This window comes from Dioscorea cayenensis, chromosome 7, assembly GCF_009730915.1.
Source record: "Dioscorea cayenensis subsp. rotundata cultivar TDr96_F1 chromosome 7, TDr96_F1_v2_PseudoChromosome.rev07_lg8_w22 25.fasta, whole genome shotgun sequence".
NCBI lineage: Eukaryota > Viridiplantae > Streptophyta > Magnoliopsida > Dioscoreales > Dioscoreaceae > Dioscorea > Dioscorea cayenensis.
The window spans coordinates 15,070,198-15,091,453 of record NC_052477.1 but is presented as its reverse complement, the minus strand read 5'-3'; positions in this window follow the sequence as shown (position 1 = coordinate 15,091,453).

Below are 21,256 nucleotides of genomic sequence, written 5' to 3'. Positions count from 1 at the left end.
TTCCAATTTTTTCTACCTTAATTGCACTTTGGTGTAGTGGAAGTGATAATTCTAGACTTAGTCAAACAAAAGGATAGTAAGAGAGAAGTATTTGGAGCTACGCCACATGTGGGCCTCACACTCACATGCACATCCAAGAAGAAAACTGTGCCTATCTTCACTGGCCCCATGTAAACAAAGAGAGATGTGGTTCCTTTTATGAAAAATTAGCCCAAAATATCTCTTTCCTAAATCAACCCAATTTCTGGAAGATAACAAAATCAAATTGTAATTGACAAGGAAATCAAGTATTCCAAGATTAAGAGTGGAGAGATTCGCTTGCCATCTTCACATGCTACAATACCCGCGGGATATATTCCCATATTTAGATTAATTTTCTAGCCAATTTTATTTTCCTGTTTTTAGATTGTTTTCCTAGCAAATTTTCATTTTCTATTTTTAGATTGATTCCCTAGTCAATTTTAATAAAATAGTTTTCTTGTATCCCAAGTTTAAGTCAGCTATAAATAGCCTTGTACGTTCTCTTTTGAAAGATGGAACTTTGATTATTATTCACGAATAAGAGTTGTTTTACTACCATTGTTATTGTGAATTTTCCTAGAATCATGAGATGCGAGTTTCAGTTTTCTCCTAATTCATGCTCTACGCTTTCGAGCGTTTTGTGTGGATTTGTTTCTGGTTTATGATTCTGTGATTGTTTTCATAGCAGGTTAGAGTTCTTGAAGCTTCGGATCATCTCTTTCCAACGTACGGGTCGCATTCATCCTCGGTTGTTTGCAGATAGTTATCCCTCAAACTAGATCCTACTCCATGAAGATCGAGCCATTATTTAGATCTTTTTCTTCTTCACCAAGTTGGAGCTTATCATTTGGTACCAAAGCCTTTCGTCGACAAGATAGGATACGTTATTCCTACATTAACCCTTTATCTCAGTTGTTTCATAATTTTTTTTTCAGTCCCATAGTCGACAAACCTAAAAATACCCAAAAATTAGCTAACTTTTGCATTAGTACTGTAATTTTAGTATTGTATTTCAGGTTTATAATCTATTCATATTCCTCTAGATGTTGGTCACAAAAAAACTAAGCAAAACAAAAAAAAAAAAAAAAAAAGTTCAAGAAAGGCCATTACAAAAAAAAAGGAAAAAGAAAAGAAAAAGAAAAAAAATGGATTGGAGTTTCCAGCAATCTAGATACTATATCTCATTAGATTATTACTTGTTTTGTACTTACTAGATTTTAGTACTATTCCCTTCTTGTTTTAGCCAACCAAACTCCACTAAAGACCGATGCTAGTTCTTTCGACATCTTCTGTTCAATCTCTTAATCACATACGGAAAACTACCGCTTGGCACAACCGTGATAAGAGGAGAAGGCATAAGAGCTTTGGTAAGTAAGAGACGAGATTTGTGTGAATCCACATATATACTTATTTTTTTTCTTCAAATCCACTAACATGGTAGGTTTAGAAGCTAGTTGTCATGATGATGACCCTGTTGGTTCATACCACAAGATAAATGCATTGGTTACATGGCCAGAGTATGATGCATTTGTCAATCACTTTCAGTGTGAGCTGAGAGTATCAATTATGTTAGTGCAGGAGAAGATGGAGAAGGTTATGCAAGATACCCTGCATGAGACAATTGACCGGGCCCTCACTGAGCATGTTCAAACCCGAGGTGGGCTTGACGACCGTCATGACCATCGTGACCCTGGTCATGTTGGTTATAGACATCGGTAATTTTGATGCCATGATAATGATGGACTTTCCTGCGGCTACCGAGATAAAGAAGATTCTGATAGTATGGCGAAGATCATGCTGAGCATACCACCATTCAGCAGGAAAGCGGATCTCGAAGTTTACTTGGAGTGGGAGGCGAGGTGTGATCAAATTTTCAGGATCCATGGTTTTCTTATGAGAAAAGGGTAAAACTAGCATCTCTTGGATTTACTAATTATGTACTAACATGGTGGAACCAGTTACAGGAAGACATGCTATTTGTAGGTAATGGCTATATTCGTACATGGGTTGCTATAAAGAGGGCTATGCAACACCACTTTGTTCCACCACACTTCCAGAGAGATTTATATAACAGGATAAAATGGCTTGTTGAAGGTACAATAACCGTTGATGAATATTATAAGGAGATGGAGGTCCTGATGATCCGTACCAACATGAGAGAAAGTGATGAGGCAAACATATCAAGTGGAGTTGTTCCCTTACAGCACTCTATAGGAGCTCGTACATCAAGCGACGAAGGTGGAGCAACAGCAACAACGTGGCTATCGGGGTCGCACTATACCCAATCGTCCTGCTACCCCCACTTGGCACTGCCCTTAGGATGCCACAAGAGGTGGCACTACTCTTAGGCCAACGGCGGCCATCTCTACCGCACCTCTTGGCCCGAACATTAACCATGTCAGCACCTTCGCCCAAGTTCTGGACACAGTGATCGACGCCCCACTTCTTTGACAGTTGTATCTTCTTCTACATCCACCGTGGTGTCCTCTTGTAGCCATGACATATTATGCTTCAAGTGCAAAGGGAGAGGGCACATTGCTTCTGAGTGCCTCAGTAGGAGGACCTTGCTCAATAATGAACAGGGCGAGTGGAAGTCACACAGTGACCCCGAAGATGATGGTGATGCAAATGATAAGCTAGCGGATGAAGGTGATTATGGCGTTTATGCTGATGTGGGATATTGCTTTATTTCTAGTCGTGTGCTTAGTGTCAATAATGTTGAAGAGAAGAAGGGACAATGACATAACATCTTCAACACTTGCGGCACCATTAAAAATAAGGTATGCAGGATTATTGTTGATAATGGCAGCTGCAATAACATTGCTAGTTTAGACTTGGTGGAGAGATTGGGGTTAAAGCAGCGGCGTCACCCTAGTCCATACAAGATGCAGTGACTCAATGATTGTGGATCATTACGTGTTAGCGACATTGTAATGGTTCAGTTCTTCATTTGGAAGTATCATGATTAAGTGGAGTATGATGTTGTCCCAATGCAAGCATACCAATTACTATTGGGACGTCCTTGGTTGTTTGATCATGATGTCCATATTAGCAGTCGTGCTAACCGACTCACTTTTATGTACAAAAGAGAGTGCATTTCTTTGCTTCCTATGACTCCGGAGGAAATATTAATGGATTATCTAGAGAGAAAGAGAGAGAAAGAGTGCAAAACACTTAAGTGAAAGCCACCATCAAAGTGAGCGAGTGAATCCAAAGCCAAATAAAACTCCACAGAAAAAAAGGTTTTATTGATGATGGCTACAAAGGGGGACATGAGGGCTTTGACAGAACCCAATTCTATGTTCTTTGTTCTCCTATACAAAGAAAGTTTGCTAACTACTAATGATTTATCTTCTACTTTGTCTAGTTCTATTTTGGCTCTTTTGCAGGCATATGAAAACGTGTTCCTTGATGAGGTCCCACCTAGGCTACCACCGAAGCGAGGAATTGAGCATCAAGTTGATTTGGTACTAGGAGCACCATTTCCTAATTGGCCAACTTACCGCACCAATCCAGAGGAGACAAAAGAAATCCAGTGTCAAGTTTAAGAACTACTCGACAAACTTTACATAAGGAAAATTCTCTCTTCTTGTGCAGTACCATTTATTTTAATTCCTAAGAAAGATAGTTTTTGGAGAATGTGTGTAGATTGAAGAGCCATTAGCAACATAACTGTGAGGTATAGACTTCCATACCTAGGCTTGATGATATGCTTGATGATCTAGTGGATCTGTTATCTTCTAAAAGATAGACTTGCATAGTGGCTATGGCCAAATTAGAATGAAAGATTGTGATGAGTGAAAAATAACATTTAAAACAAAATTTGGATTGTATGAATGGTTAGTCATGCCTTTTGGTTTAACAAATGCACCTAATACTTTCATGAGATTGATGAACCATGTACTTAAAGGCTTCATCGGAAAATTTGTGGTAGTCTACTTTGATGATATCTTATTTTTATCAAGTCTTTAGATGATCATATTAAACATTTACTTGATGTACTTGATATTTTGTGAAAAGAACAATTGTATGCTAACCTTGCAAAGTGCACTTTTTGCACTAACAAGGTTGTCTTTCTTGGCTTTATGGTTTCGTCTCAGGGTGTTAAGGTAGATGAAGACAAGATCAAAGCGGTACATGAATGGGCAACACACCAAAATGTGAGCCAAGTGAGAAGCTTCCTAGGACTTGTGGGCATTTACCATCGGTTAGTGAAGGATTTTAGCACCATTGCCGCCGCAATCAATGAATTGACAAAGAAAGAAGTTCCATTCAAATGGGGGGCAGCACATGAAAATGCATTTCAAAAATTGAAAGAGAAATTGACATCCACACCCCTATTAGCTCTTCCTCACTTTGGTAAGACTTTTGAAATAGAATGTGATGCAAGTGGTGTAGGTATTGGCGGGGTGCTTATGAAGAAGGTAGGCCTATTGCTTATTTTATTGAGAAGTTATATGGTCCACCTCTTAATTATTCTGTTTATGATAAAGAGTTTTATGCGCTTTTGAGGGCTTTGGAAATTTGGTGACATTACTTATATCCTAAAGAATTTGTGATACATTATGACCATGAATTATTGAATCATCTTAAGGGTCAATTAAAACTAAACCGTAGACATGCAAGATGGAGTGAGTTCATTGAGTCTTTTCCTTACATTGTCAAGTACAAGAAAGGGAAGAATAACCTTGTAGCTAATGCATTGTCTAGGCACCATGTTTTGATGTCCTAACTAGATGCTAAAATTCTGGGTTTAGATGGCATTAAAGAGTTATATACTAAAGATTCATACTTTGCGGAACCCTACTCTAAATGTAGTAGAGGAAAAGGTTGGCTAAAGTTTCACTTGCATGATGGTTTCTTGTTTTGAGCTAACAAATTGTGTATACCAAATTGCTCTGTTCGCTTATTACTCTTTCAGGAAGCTCATGGAGGTGGTTTGATGGGCCACTTTGGTTCCAAGAAGAAAGAAAATGTGTTGTCCGACCATTTCTTTTGGCCAAAAATGAGGTGTGACGTTGAGCGCTACGTGCAATGATGCGAGACATGCCACAAAGCTAGGTCTTGTTTAAATCCTCATGGATTGTATACTTCCCTTACCTATTCCTAGTATTCCGTGGGAAGATATTTCTATGGATTTTGTTCATGAATTACCACGAACTAAAAGGGAAAGGGATTCTATATTTGTGGTAGTTGATAGGTTTAGCAAGATGGCTCATTTTATTCCATGTCATAAGAGTGATGATGCTTCACATGTTACTGATTTATTTTTTAGGGAAGTGGTGTGACTATATGGTGTGCCATAAACCATTATCTCAGATCATGATACCAAGTTCTTGAGCTTTTTTTTGGAAAACCTTGTGGGGGAAGCTAGGAACCAAGCTATTATTCTCCACTACATGTCACCCCCAGATAGATGGGTGAACAAAAGTTGTGAACCACACACTATCCATGATATTAAGAACAATTTTAAAGAAGAATTTAAAGATGTGGGAGGAGTGTCTACCATATGTCGAATTCGCATATAATAGAGCGATACATTCCACCACTAAATTTTGTCCATTCAAAATTATATATGGTTTTAAACCTATTACCCCTATAGATCTTTTATCTTTGCCCTTGCAAGAATAAGCTAATATGAATGCAAGCAAGCGAACAGAATTTGTAAAGAAAATACATGAAAAGACAAAGGAGAACATCAAAAAGATTACTCAACAGTATGAGAAGTGAGCGAACAAAGGAAGAAAAAAGATGTTGTTTGAGCTAGTTGACCTAGTGTGGATACATTTACGAAAAGAGTGTTTTTTGGCACAGTGAAAGTGAAAATTGCAACCACAAAGTGATTCACTATTCCGAGTGCTTGAGAAGATCGAGCTTCCAAGCGAGTATGGTGTTAGTGCTACTTTCAACATTGCAGACCTTTCATTTTTCTTTGGTTCAATCGAAATTGAGGATGACTCTTTTTCAAGAGGAGGAGGATGATGAGGACATCATGCCCATGCCAACTACACCACTTATAAATAGTAATACTTCAGCTGGTATAGCAGCTGGCAGAGAAGAGGAAGCATCATATCAAGGACCAATTACACAGAGCCGTGCTAAACAAATTCAAAACTAGGTGAATGCTAATTTAAGTTTATTTTTAAATTATATTTATATGGTGTTGTTTCTAATTTTTCTACCTTAATTATACTTAGGTGTACCGGAAGTGAGGACAAAATTCCAGACTTAGTCAAACAAGAGGATAGCAAGAGAGAAGCATTTGGAGCTACGCCACATGTGGGCCTCACACTCACATGCATGTCCAAGAAGAAAACTATGCCAATTTTCGTGAAACACCAATTTGTGTGCGTATACCGTAAGTGCACGGGTGTCGAAAGTAATAAAGTACCCAATGAGTTGAGTAGTCAAATCCATAGGGAACGGATGTATTAATAATAGCCACTTCTTAGTTATCTAGTTGGAATCAAGATTATGGTGAAATGAACTCAATCACAAGAGTATGAATATTGAAAGCAAGGAAGGAAAAAAAATAAAGATAAGGGAAGTCTCAATTAATAAAGATGAGGTACCCGGGCAATACTCCCCCTAGGATTTAACATGAAGTGTAAGACTTACTAAATGTTTCTAAACTGAGTTAAATGAGTCCAGGTAATCTAAGAACAATCGGTCCCTGCCTCCAGGCCACCGATACTAGTCTCATACAAGGTCCCAGTGGGAAATCGCTCAATCTCAACACCTGACACCACATATGACCGCAATAAACTCTAGCGATACCTAAGAATACAATCGATTCATAGAGATAGATCTTACCATACTTCTAGGTGAAAGATCCCTAACCCCCTACAAGGTCCTAGTGGAGAAATCTCTCAATCTCACGCCTCACACTAAATATGGTTGCATAAAGTCTACGGAATACAGAGATAGGAAGCACTCATCAAAGGGGAAAGGGAACACTCCACTATCTCATGACTTACCTTCTCAACTCTCTTCAATCTTGGAGTTCTAACACTAATGGAGACCTTTCTCTCACTAAGACAACAAATCATGCAATATAAATCAATCACAAGGATTAATACGACATGAAAGCAATGAGAAAACAAAATTAAAAGTCAAATAAACTCAGATTTAATAGAAAACATAACATAAATCAATACAAAGATGTGATCCTAGGGTTCACATGCCCAAATACCTACTAGGGTTTAGCCCTCCATGGAGCAAATTACAAAGCAAAGAATAATGCAATGAAAATCAATAAAAACTATGTAATAAAAGCCCCATAAATTCGTGATGATGGCCTTGATGTGTCGCTCAACATCTTGAAGGATCCCCCTCCGAAGTTAGTTTACTAAAGGCCCCCTCGATGCTATGATGGAGAAAAGATCTATCCAAGTTGGTGAAGAACGCCCCCCAAATTCACCAAAAACCTCCTCTTCAAACCCTAGCCGCTTCGTCTTTCAAACGCTAGCAAAAAGTCTCCAAACAATAGAATAAAATGGCTATTTATAGTAAAAAACCGCGTCTGTCACATGCCTTCACGTGACCGTGTGAGTTTTCACATGCCCGCATGAGCTACAGAAATTCCCATGCGATCGCATGGAATTTTCATGCGGGCGTGTGAACAGTGTTTTGCTATAGTACTGCTGGCGTACTTTTCATAAACACGGTTCACACACTCCTCTCTTGAGGCCACATGGTGAGGCACACATTCACGTAGTAAGTTATAAGGTTTTTAATCGTCAAATCATCATTCGGAAGCCCTTGCAATCTTTACACAAATAGAGACATGGGAGTGTGACTGCCTTTGTGCCCTTCCAACTCATAAATTAGCTTGGATTCTCTTGGAACTTGGCACACACCGCCATGTACATGAGCTCCTCTTGTGTCTTGATCCCTATGTTATACAAAAACTCCCAAAATATGCCTTATGACACACCCCTTGCGTGTGTAGCGCAAGTGCGCGGGTCATCATAGTAATAAAATACCCCGGTGAGTGGGTAGTTAAATCCATAGGGAATAGTTGTTCAGAAACACAAAGTATTTCTTTTAGCTAGAGTGAAAACCAATTTGTGATTTGATTTAAGATATTAATGCAAAGAAAAATGAAAGAGAAAAGAGAACAAGCAAGAGGAATCGGAGAGGAAAATCAATGGTAAAATTGGGTACTCGGACAATGCTCGCCCTAGGACTATTGTTTTAAGTGCAAGACTAATATTATGCAACCTAACTGAAGTTTAATGAGTCGTGGAAATCCAAAGACACACGGTCCCAAATCTAAGGTCAACCATGACTAGCCCTCTACACTATGCCTCGGTGAAAAGCGATACTCTCAACACCTCACACTGTGTGGGACTGCTTGAGGCTCTAGGGACTCCAAGTGATAAACCCTATTCCCTAATTTAGATCTAACACTTTGGTCCAAGCGAACTCCTAATCAAGATTAAGGCTTAACATTAAGGATTACTCAACACTTCAATCTATTGCTCGCGCAGCTAAGTCCCAATGGAGTTCATTTTTTAGCACTTTACTCTATCATGATTGTAAAGAACACTTGGAATATGGAGGTAGGATAAATCACGTCGGAAGGGAAAGCGGGATTTTCCGCTACCTCTTGACTCACCCTCTCAACCCTCTTCAATCTCACTAAGTCTAACCCTAATGAAGTTGTCACCCCTTAAAAGAATTACCTAGATGGATTGTCAACCCTAGTGTCACTCTAAGGGAAAATCACAACAATAATCATGCAAGATTGAAACTCAATTAAAATATCAATCAGAGAAGCATAATAGAAGTCAATGAAAAAAAATCATCCTAGGGTTTACAAGTCCAAGCACCCACTAGTTGTTTAGCTCTCCATGGAGCAATACAAAGTCAAAGATAAAATCAAAGATAAGTGCAAGCAATCCATAGAGATAACCCCGTTGGTGTCTATGGTAATGGTCTTCAAGAGCCGCCTCGTCTTCTCCAAGGAGTCCTTCTTCAAGTCTAGGGCATCAGAAGCTTGCACTTAAGGAAGTCAATGTTGAATGCCATAAAGTCGCACCTAAATCCCAGCAAAAACCACTCCAAACCCTAGCCGCGCTCTCCCTAAAAGATTGGCAAAAGATAGGATGAAGATCTCCAAATCAAACTCTCAAAGCGGTATTTAAAAGGCTGAAATCGGGCATCATCATGCTCCTGTGAAAATTCCACACGAGCGTGTGGATTTCTAGGCTTCAATTTCCTTCGTGCTGTATATAGTAACTGCTACAGTACTTTGCTGTAGTAAAGTACTAAAATACTTTCGCTATAATGCTCCTGAATTTAATTTCTTCATTGAGGCCGCCAAGTTGGGCACACAACAATACGGTAGATCACATCGCGTCTTGCTTCGAAACACATTGATGAAGATCTTGACAATGTTACACAATTTGGAATAAATGAGTGTGACTGCCTTTGTGTCCCTCCACTTTAAGTATTCACTTGCACATTTTGGAGCTTGGCACACACCCACATGTCTATGAGCATAACTTATGCCTTGATCCTTGTTCGGTCCAAGAGTTTCCTCAATAATTGCGTCCAAGATCTATTTTTGCTTCCTTTCTTCCAAACTTGTCTCCACCACCCTAAATGCACAAAAGAACACAAATACACATGAATGAGCCATAAAATCTGATAAAAGTGATGCTCAATGTAAGAAAAGTATACTTAGTAATACTTATACAGAAGCACTTATCACCTTCATAACCTATCTTTGCTTCCTTTTCTTCTTTGAAGGCATTCACAACCTATTTTCACAAAGGAACACTAAATACACTTTATGAGATATAAACCATGGTAAAAATAATACTCAATGCATGTAAAACATATAGAGAAATATGTCTACTCAAGCACTTATCACTTCGCTGACCCCAAGCAAACAAAGATATATGTGGTTTCCTTTTATGACAAGTCAGCCCAAAATATCTCTTTGCTAAACCACCCCAATTTCTAGAAGGAAACAAAATCAAATCCCAATCAACCAAGAAATCAAGTATTCCAGGATTAAGAGTGGAGAGATTCGCCAGCCATCTTCACGTGCTATACTACCCGCGGGATACTATTCCCATATTTAGATTGATTTTCTAGCCAATTTTATTTTCCCATTTTTAGATTGTTTTCCTAGAAATTTTTTTTTTATTTTTAGATTGATTCCCTAGCCAATTTTAATAAGATAGTTTTTTGTACCCCAAGTTTAAGTCGACTATAAATAGCCTTGTATCTTCTCTTTCGAAAGATTGATTATTATTCACAAAATAAGAGTTGTTTTACTACCACTGTTCTTGTGAGTTCTCCCAGATTCATGAGAGGAAAGTTTCGGCTTTCTCCTAATTCGTGCTTTATGCTTGACACACCCCTTGCGTATGTGTACCGCAAGTGCACGGGTCGTCAAAGTAATAAAATACCTCGGTGAGTGGATAGTGGAATCCACAAGGAATAGTTGTTCCGAAACACAAAGTATTGCTATTTAACTATAATGAAAACCAAGTTATGATTTGATTCAAGATATTAATGCAAAGAAAAGTAAAAGAGAAAAGAGAACAAGCAAGAGTAGTAAAGAGAGGTAATCAATAGTAAAATGGGGTGCGCGGACAATGCTTACCCTAGGACTATTGTTTCAAGTGCAAGACTAATATTATGCCTCCTAATTGAAGTTTAATGAATCATGGAAATCCAAAGATACACGGTCTCAAACCTAAGGTCAACCGTGACTAGCCCTCTATACTATGCCCCGGCGGAAAGGAATGTGTTGGACTGCTAGGGATTCCAAGTGATAAACTCTATTCCCTAATATAGATCTGACTCTTTGCTCCAGGCGAAAGACCCCTAATCCCAATTAAGCCCAGACACTAAGGATTACTTCAATATTTTACTCTGTTGCTTGCACAACTAAGCCCTAGTGGAGTTTGTCTCTTAGCACTTCATTCTATCACAACTGTAAAGAACTCTTGAAACATGGAGATAGGATAAATCATGTCAGAAGGGAAAGGGGGCGTTCCGCTACCTCTCGACTCACCCTCTCAACCCTCTTTCATCTCGCTAAGTCTAACCCTACTGAAGTTGTCACCCCTTCAAATGATTAACTGGATAGATTCTCGACTCTAGTGTCACTCTAAGGGAAAATCGAATCAACAAGCATACAAGATTGACACTTAATTAAAGCATCAATTAACGGAAACATAATAAGAGTCAATGAAACAAAATCATCTTAGTGTTTATAAGTCTAAGCACCCACTAGGGGTTAAGCTCTCTATGGAGCAATACAAAATTCAACAATGAAGTCAAAAGTAAATGCAAGCAATCCATAGAGATAACCTCCTTGTGGTCCGTGTCGATGTACTTGGGAAGCCACCTTGTCTTCTCCAAAGACTCCTTTGTTAAGCCTAGGTCACAACTTGCTAAATCAGTGCCGATGAAAGCTCCCTCAATAGCTCTCCTCCAAAGGAGATCAATGTTAAATGCCGTAGAACCACTCCAAAATCCCAACAAAAAACTCTCCAAACCCTAGCTGCACTCTCCCCAAAAGATAGGCAAAATATAGGAAGAAGATTCCCAAATAAAACTCTCAAAGTAGTATTTATAGGCTGAAATCGGGCATCCACAGTAATTTGCTACAGTGAACTACTACAATACTTCGCCTGGAATACTCCCGAATTTATTTTCTTCGTTAAGGCCGCCAAGTTGGGTACACAACCATGCGGTAGATCATGTAGCGTCTTGCTCTCAGTCACATTGATGAAGCTCTTGACAATGTTACACAAGTCAGAACATATTAGTGTGACTGCCTTTGTGCCCCTCTACCTTGTGTATTTACTTGAACATTTGGAGGTTGGCACACACCCATATGTCTATGTGCACAACTTATGCCTTGATCCTTGTTTGGTCTAAGAGTTTCCTCAATAGTTGCATCTATGATCTATTTTTGCTCCTTTTCTTCCAAACGTTTCTCCACAATCCTAAATGCACAAAAGAACACAAATACACGTGAATGAGCTAAAAAATCTGATAAAAGTGATGCTCAATGTAAGAAAAGTATACTTCAAAATACTTATACACAAGCACTGATCAATGCTTCCGAGCATTTTTTGTGGATTAGTTTCTGGTTTATGGTTCTGTGATTGTTCAGATAGAGGCTTGGAGTTCTTGAAGCTTCTAATCATCTCTCCCCAACATATGGGATCGCGTCCATCCCTGGTTGTTCGCAGCTAGTTATTCCCTCAAACTAGATCCTACACCGTGAAGATCGGGCTATCATTTGGATCTCCTTCATCTTTACCAAGTTGGAGCCTATCACCGAGTCAATCACATACTGATACTGCAATGGCACTCCTAGCCTAGGCTGCAACAACAACACCTATGGCCTCTTCCCTGAAAACCCCATTATCAACCTCAGTACCACTGGTGATCTTATCGATGATGTTGTCATCTTCCGATCTATTCATGGCTCAGTCACCACTGTTCCTCAGTTTCTCTTTCCATGTTGATCAACAATCTTACTTAAAGGTTAGGCTCATGGAGTTCAGGGTGTGGCTAGTTTTGTCTGCCGATCAATGATCCCAATACCTTATTAGTTGTCATTGGTATTCTATTCTAAATGTTTACAGTGTGTTCTATATGTGTGAGAGTGGGAGTTAAGTGAGTATATTAAGCTCAGATTGAAGAACACAAGCTCTGAAAGCTATTTCCATCATACTTTACTAATTTAGCATGCAAACCAAAAGCATTACATATACTCAAAAGTAAGAACAGTAACATAGACATAACTTTCTAGTACAATGCTCCATCTCTGTACGCATTACTCTTTTATTTCCAATGTAACTTCAGCCTCCAACTATTAATGCATGGTGGTGATACTATGTACTTAAAAACCCTTTTGTAGATTCACTGAGAATTCTTTGGAATTGGAGACCATGCTTTATGTGACCACAGTACCCATGCACATAAGTCAGCCTTCAGTATATTCTCCAACATATTCAACATAAAACCTCAGTTTGCATTGTGCTTCTCTTCATATACATCTTCCAATGGATTCATCTTTGTTGGTAATGGAGGCCACTACAATCTCGCCCCTAGAGTTGATGGTTCAACCTCTTTAATAAGAACGACACTAGTTACCAACCTGGTTAGAACCATGGGAGTGTCTACGGAAGAAGAAGCTTCAGCTGACTACTTCAATGGTGTTAGTTCTATCAAGATTGATGGCCAATAAGTGATGTTAAACCCAACATTGCTCGACATAGATGATCAAGGAATTGGTGGAACCAAGATAAGCATTGTGACACCGTTCACCACCATGGAGACAAGCATCTACAAGGCAGTCACTATGGCATTCATGAAAAAAGCTAAAACTAAGAAGATGAAGAGTGTGGCACTAGTGAAACCATTCAAGACTTGTTTTAGCTCTAAGAACATGAAGAGCATTAGGATTGGGTTTGAAATGCCAATTATTGAACTGGTTTTGGGCAGAGAGGATTTTTATTGGAGGTTGTTTATGGGCCCCACACAATTAATACTTCTTTTTAATTTTGCATGCTTGGAAGTTATGGAGAAAAAAACCCCCCTTTTATGTTTATCTTTATATTTTATTTTAGGTTTTCAAAACCCTAGTTGTCTCTTTGTTTCTTCTATTGTAGATCCCCGTTTGGATTAAGAAAGAGGGAGAGATCTAGACTCTTTTGTCTTCTCCCCTTTTGGTGTGTGGTGCCTGCGGCAAGGATGGAGATACGTCTCATCGTCAAGGGTTTTGTGTCACTTTCGTTGTGAGGTAAGCATTCCCTTCCTAGGATCTAGGGCTAAGTGGTGTAATTCTTTTTATCTCCTAGATCTTATCGTGGCATTGTTTAATGTTCTTGTTTAGTGTTTATGTCATTATCTCATGTTGAAACCGGCCATTGCACAATAAATTTTCTACATTGATTTGCAAGTTTGTTGTTGCCTCCGTTCATGCTCAAATCCTCTATGTTTTAAAAGCATTATTCTTGATTTGGGAAAGAATCAGATTTTCTTTTTTCAAATTTTGTTTTTCATTGAATGTGGGATTCAGTGTGCCGACGTCCACTATTTTAGCACACACATATTATATATCTATATATATATTAAATGTTTGGGTTAGGATGGCTATGTTCAGTGTAAAGTTAGGTTCTTTATATATTGATAATATATATTGCTTTTTATTATAAGGAAGCATAGTTTTGTAATTCTATTGATTTTATTAGTATTTTAGAATTTGTAGATGCTATTGAATTTTGATGATGGATGTGAAATAAAATATTTGTTTATTTTTAGTTTGTTAATTTGGATGATTGTATCTAATTCTGATTTGTAATATTGAGGGTTTAGCATGCTATAAAGGTTCCAAAAAACTACCAATTAGTTTCAGTCGAACACTGATATACCATTATCAGTAGTGGGAAGCATTATTTAAATTTGAGTGATTATATTGTTTGCTTGTGGGGTCATAAACCTGCTTCTTGAATTAGTATATGAGCCTTTGATACTCATACCAAAGTTCCTCAGTTTAACCTTGTTATAATTGTCTTTATTAGGTAGTCGTTAATGAGTGAGGTTAATTTGGTATAACTTTTAGGCTTGTGTGGATCATTGTTATTGATATCCTTGGAATGTGTTCTCAAATATAGTGTATTCCGTGGAAGCCTAATTTCGAGGTACATTTAGATTTTGGCATTAGACAAGTAAGTAAACCACATATAAATCTGTATACATATGTATATGCAAATTTTTGATTCATAATTATTTAATTAATTCAGGTTTTTAATGTTAAAAAAACCACATTCTTATACTATTCAAAATTCATGTTCTGACTTTGTGCCTATCTTTTAAATTCAGAACTTATAGATTTTTATTTAATAATTTATCTTTGAGATTATAATGTTGTGCTTAATTGTTTGGAAATCATATAAGTTTAGCTTGTATACTGTTCTGTTTTAACCTTGTGAAGTACTTAATTGTTTGGAAATCATTATTTTAGTTATAATTATAAACTCATCTATTTGATCAATTGTATATGTAATCAGTTATCTGATTAATTATTTGGGTTATTAACTATACTTATTTAATTAATTGATCATTTGCTTTGTTTTACGGATTAATGTACAGAAATATTGCTAAGTTTTTTTATTGCCTGTTAAATGTATTATTGTTTAGAATAATTGATTATTTTTATTAGAAAATGGGATCATTGAATTTCGGTATTATTGCGATGACAATCATTTTGGACCCGACATATTTTTGCTATAGAAACTCGTAGTCCCCAATTAACTATGCAATAACCCTGTCATTGGGGGTTAAACAGTGACCATGTCGACACGTACTTCTGACATAGAAACTGCAGTTTTACACCGTTCGGTCGGTGAAGAAAAACGGCTTCTGATATTCTGGCTCAGGTCACCAAGGGTAAACATATGAGCTCTGGAATCTGACTCGAGCCACCGAGTTTAAACAAATGAATTCTAATGTTTTATTTTGGCATTAGTTGTTTGGGGGACTTATATGCTCGTTAATTTTGTAAATTAAATTTGTTTTGAATTATTTCTGATTTTTGGGTTTCATTGTGATATTTATTTCATTATGTTACACTTTGTATGTTTTTAAAATTATTGAACTTTTTTTGTAATCCCGATATTTTTAGTGGTTACTTACTGGGCTCCCAAGCTCATTAAGTTGTTCTCATTTTCTTTTAGATCAGGAGTAGGGTTAAGTGGTGGACAGCTTAGCGAGGTCGTTGAGCAAGTCGCCGTTTAGTTGTTGTCACGTTAATAACTCTCTTTTTGTTGTGGACTTAACTTTTCTTGTTTTATTTAATGGTTATGTCAGACAGTGTTATGTGTTTTCATTATATTTCGAACAATGTAGATTCCTTTGCTTTTGAAATTTATTGTCTTTGTTAGATGTTGTTCTTTCTAGTGTGAGACTGGTTTTGAGGTCTTACATGCTTACTTAGTTATGGCCTTGTAGGTATGTGGCCGTTTGTCAACGCGATGATGGAGGTGATGGAGAAAGGGGTGGTGTTCTTGGGGTTAGTTGATGAAGAGTTGAGTCCTCGTACTTCTATTGTGATTGGCGCGCATCAACTAGAGGATAACTTCTTGTAATTTGATTTGGCCACTTCGGTTCTTCGGTTTAACTCTTCACTATTGTTCCAATAGACCACATGTGCAAACTTCATCTTTTAAGGTAGATTGAAGAGTATCAAGCACAAGCAATAATGGCAATTATGCTGTGTGTCATCCAATTTTAAATTTCTAATAAAGAGAAGGCTTATGAATCTTGTTTGCATTTATTTATTTGGGCAACTAATTATATTTAAAATCCCCGAAGTCCTGGCATTATTTCATGAGAGGTCCAGTAAAGAAGCCCACCTTCATAAAGCTTTTTCAACTTGAAGATCAATCACTTTAAAGTGACTGATTATGTATTGATCACATGCATAATAGCTTCAAGATTTATTTGTTACTCTTACCTCTTGCTATTATGTATTGATCACATGCATAACAACTTCAAGATTCATTGGTACTCTATAGATGCTTCTAATCAAATGCACCAGGTTCTTCAAATTATATGGAATATTCAAGGGGGTATTGTATTCCTAAATCTATCCATCGCATCCTCCAAAAGAAGCTAGCTTCATATCTTGCAATTCATGAAATTTAGAATTGTTAAAGTGTAAAATTTCTTTATAAAAAAAAGGTTAAATTTAATAGAGATGTTTGGTTGATGTTTTATTAATTCCATTTTTGATTGGCAGCATTGAAAAACATATAAATTAGATGTAAAGGAGTGAAGATACTTATTTTGTAGAATTTATTTTTGAAAAGGTTTGATCTCATAGTCAGTCGGGTTCAGCATTGACCAAACAAATTGTTCCATTGTAATATTTACATATATATATATATATCAAAACATGAATGAAATAAAGTGTACACTCCCATATTTGTAATTTCTCTTTTTCGTTAAAGCTGTCTATATCTAAAAAATTACAACAAGGGCTTATTTGGTTTATGTAAACTTTAAAGAATTATCAAAAACCATTGCAAAATGTATTATGTTCACTAAATTTCTTCCATCTGTAATAACGATCAATAAGTTAGATGAAAAGTGGTTAAATGTAGTGATGATAGTGAACATTTTCTTGGAGATCGGGCTCAGATCTCTTGAATCACCATCTTTGACTCTCTACTCTAGGAAATCTGGACAATAGAAAATGAAGGAAATTAAAGGACATAATGAGGTTGGTCGAGATATTAGCTTGGCAAAAATATATGTTCCGATGCCTAAGTTAGCCAAGTATCATATTAGAAGCATAGGAGAAGAATGAAAAAAAGATATCAAGTGCTACAGGTGGTTAAGGTATGCAATTTGATTGTTGAGTCTTTGATTTGTGCTTGTAGGTACATGTTTCATAATATAAATAGACGCACTTAGCTTGTCCTTTCAAACAAATTTGATAGTAATATGTACTTAGGTCACCTCTTTTTACTTCATGGATCATAATCTTGAAGCAAAAGGAGCTAAAAAGAAGCAATTTGGGGTGGAAATTGATCAAGAGGATCTAGCGAAGAACACGAGGCTAACATGGCCTTGTGTTGATCAAGCATTGAACATCAATTACAAAGGCTCCCCTAGATCTCAAAAAATCCTAGAAGAACACAAGATCTATATATAAGCCCCTATCTTGAAACATGCTTCCTGGAAAATTTAGAGTAATGCTTCAAAGTAGATTACATGGCCCAATGATGAAGTTGCGTGAATTTACACTGTTATGTGTAAGTCAACATTAAGGGCGTGTTCTCTCCCAACAATTTCAAGGTTTTATTGTAAGGTAGAAACACAAGCTTGAAAAATATCCTTGTGTTGACCCCATGTTTGGGGCCAATATTTGAACTATAAAAGGATACATACGGTGGTTTAGATAGCTTTTTTGTTAACTTTCTCCAGTAAGTTTTCGAAAGGATCTTTGATTGGGAGAGGATTAACCCTTATTGGAGGCTCCCATCAAATCAAGAGAGTGTGAAGCATAAGGGGGTTTTCTTTATCATGTCTTTCATACTATTTGTATTCACAATTGTATTTTGCACTTTCTTTGTATGAGGAACTAAACTCTTTAGGGTTCAAACATTGATGAACCCTAGGATTTGATTTGTATTTGACTTTGCATATCGACTATATATTTGAGGTCATTTTGGTTGAGATGAAATTATGTGTATTAAATATCATGATTTCTTTAATAGCGAGAGCTTGGTTTCATGTTTGATATATGTGTAGGAGATTGAGAAATTCTTATAAGTAGATCCATTGTAATTGAAGAGTATTGGATTTTATTGAGTGTTCATGCAATCTCAGAGAGCTAAATTAGAGAGAGAGATCTCAATCTAGTTTCATATAGGATTAGTTACTAATCACGTTGAGAAAGAGATTAGTATAATTTATGAAATATGGATTTAATCTTTCTCACGGGGTTCTTAGAGTGTTATTGCAATCATAAGGTGTCTAGATTAGGAAGAGATTCTAATCTAGCTTCGTAGGGAATTAGTTATTCATCACCTTGAGAAAAGAGTGTGTATATTGTAGGAACACCTATGGCCCAATCGGCTCAATTTTAGTCTGATATCCTTATCTAGTGCTTCATATGAAATCTTAGGGGATTTCTTATCCAGATACCTCTCTCTTATGACTAACTACCTTCCCATCATCACCCTTTATTCTCATAGTTTTGATTCATTATTTCTTTAGTTCATCATCTTTGTTTCTAATCAATGAGATAATAGACAAATAGCTAGTACTAATAATTCTTGACCTTATGGGATCAATAACCTTGCATTTATGTACATTATTACTAATAAATAAGACCATTGCATTCACTAGAAAGAGAAGCATCATATTTCCCTTACCTTGATGATAATTCCTTTTTTATAGCTAGTTGGTTCAATTAAAGTTTTTTTGTGGAATCTGGACATTCATTTTTTCCCTTTTGGATGATTACTCATTTCAATTAGGGTTTAGTAGCTCAAATCATGTAGCTTATATAGATGTTTTCCCATCTATTGTTGCTTCCTTACTTTCCAAGCTAATATGCTTCTAGGTTGGATTTGTTAGTAAGCTATTACTGCAACTGAGGAATGCATGATCATATAGAGTATGGTATTTCGGTTTTCCTTTCTTGTGTAGAGTGGTGTATTTTTGCATGTCTTTCTTTTTTTGTCGATTCGATGTCTTGGTGGAATCCTTTTTGTTTTTAGTTCGGGGCTTCTTGCTAAGAGTTTTGGGGTGTTTTTTGAAGGTTTTTGTAGTGTGTGAGCTATGCACAGGCCGCACAACCCCTCCTAGGAGCTGTGTGGCCTCCTGTGCGGCCGCACAGGGGGCCATACACCCTTTTTTCCTAGGGTGTGTGGCACTGTGCTGGCTGCACATGAGCCCGCACACACAGGGTATTGGTTTTTTTTATACCCATTTGAGCTCATTTACATCATCTTTCTTCTCTCAAAACCCTCTCATCCCTTCCTCCTCTCTTCCTCTACCATTATTTGGAGTTTGAGGCTGATTTTGATGAAATTCTTGGGCTTGTTCTTGGATCATAGAGTTTGATCTTCTCTTGACTCAAGGTAAGCCTCCATCCTTCCTTCCTTCTTTGCTTGTTCTTTGAATGGTTCAAGCTAGGGTTTGTTTGTGTGTTTGATTTAGAGCATGATTCTTGTTTTTCTTCTTGATTTATTATTAGTGCATCTTGAGAGGAGTGTTTGCCTTGGTTTGTTTGGCTTCGATCTATTGTAATCTTTTAATCTTCTTCTCCCTTGTTTTCGTAGTTACTGTAGCACAAGTGATTTCTCCTTGTTTCCTTGGTTTCCTTGGGTTAGAGGGAAGTTTAAACCTTTAGGATTTCATTAGCAACCTCAAGAGTTAGTTTGTGTAAAACATAGAGTTGATTAGGGTTGTTTGGTAGAAGAAACCTAGGGTTTCTTGCTTGGCTTTTGTGCTAACAATTGTTGGTGTTTGATGTGCTTTGGCAAGGAGAAGAAGTGTTGGTTTGAAGCAAAGAGCTAGCCAAGGACTAGCATTCAAGGGAGCAAAATCGTCAAAGTTGTGAGTGGGAATATTAGCATAACTCTATTGGAAGAATACCTATATATATATACATATACATATATGTGCATTATGATGATTGAGTAAGACTTTATAGGTTTTTTTATTCTTGGGTTTAAGATTTAGATTTTACTTGGAATGAGTTTTATATATATATATATATATATATCTTATTTGAGAAGCATTATTATTCAAAATAATGGTATTCAAGTTGTTATTTGATTCAAAATTTGTAAGTGAGATTTATAGATTCTCTGGGTTGTAGATTTTAATATCAAGCTTACCTTTGTCATATTTGGTTTAATTTCACTTCAATGACACTTTGTATTGTTAATAGCTCTTGAAATGTCTTTTATGGTATTTTAAAGCCATATTTGAATCGGGATCAAGTTTATTCGCAAGGTTTGCAAAAACATTATATTTATGTTTTGACAACTTTATTATTGAACCCTAGATTCCAAAGTGAATGTTTTGAGACTCTTGTTATGATGTTAAAGTAGTTTATGCAAATTATTTATGCAACATTTTGTGTTATTGTTGATGTTATGATTGACGCGAGTGCTCAAGGATTTTTGTTTCATTTTAAATGATGCTTATTTGATGAAAAGTACTCATCTGAGATGTTTTGAGAAACTTAATCCCTCTTGAAGTGGAAGTGGATTATGTGAAAATTCGTGAATTATATTTAGATCTCTACCATTGTGTTGATCTATGCATTGAGCCTACGGGCTATATGTTACATATTTGTTTGGATGGTGACAATGGAGCCGAGCTCCAGTACTTATTGCAGTAAGAAGTAGATGGTTTCCATAGGCTGACCTAGTTGAGGTGGCATGGAAAAACTGTCAACCCGGTTATGTCATTTTTGGTGGGAGCATAGAATCTTGACTTAGATATTGTTGGGTTGTTCGGAGTCACCACACGGGCTTCCCAATGCCAACACCAAGAGATGCATATCTTGGTGGCTCCAGACCTAATCGAGGTCCCGGTTAGCGATGGAGGGTTTTGGAGGCTATATATTGTGTTGGTGTTTATTGATTTATTTATTCTTAAAACTCTGGTTTATTTGAGTCATTGGAAAAAATCCATGAGCTTGGATTTTAAAATTGGTTTCAAATCA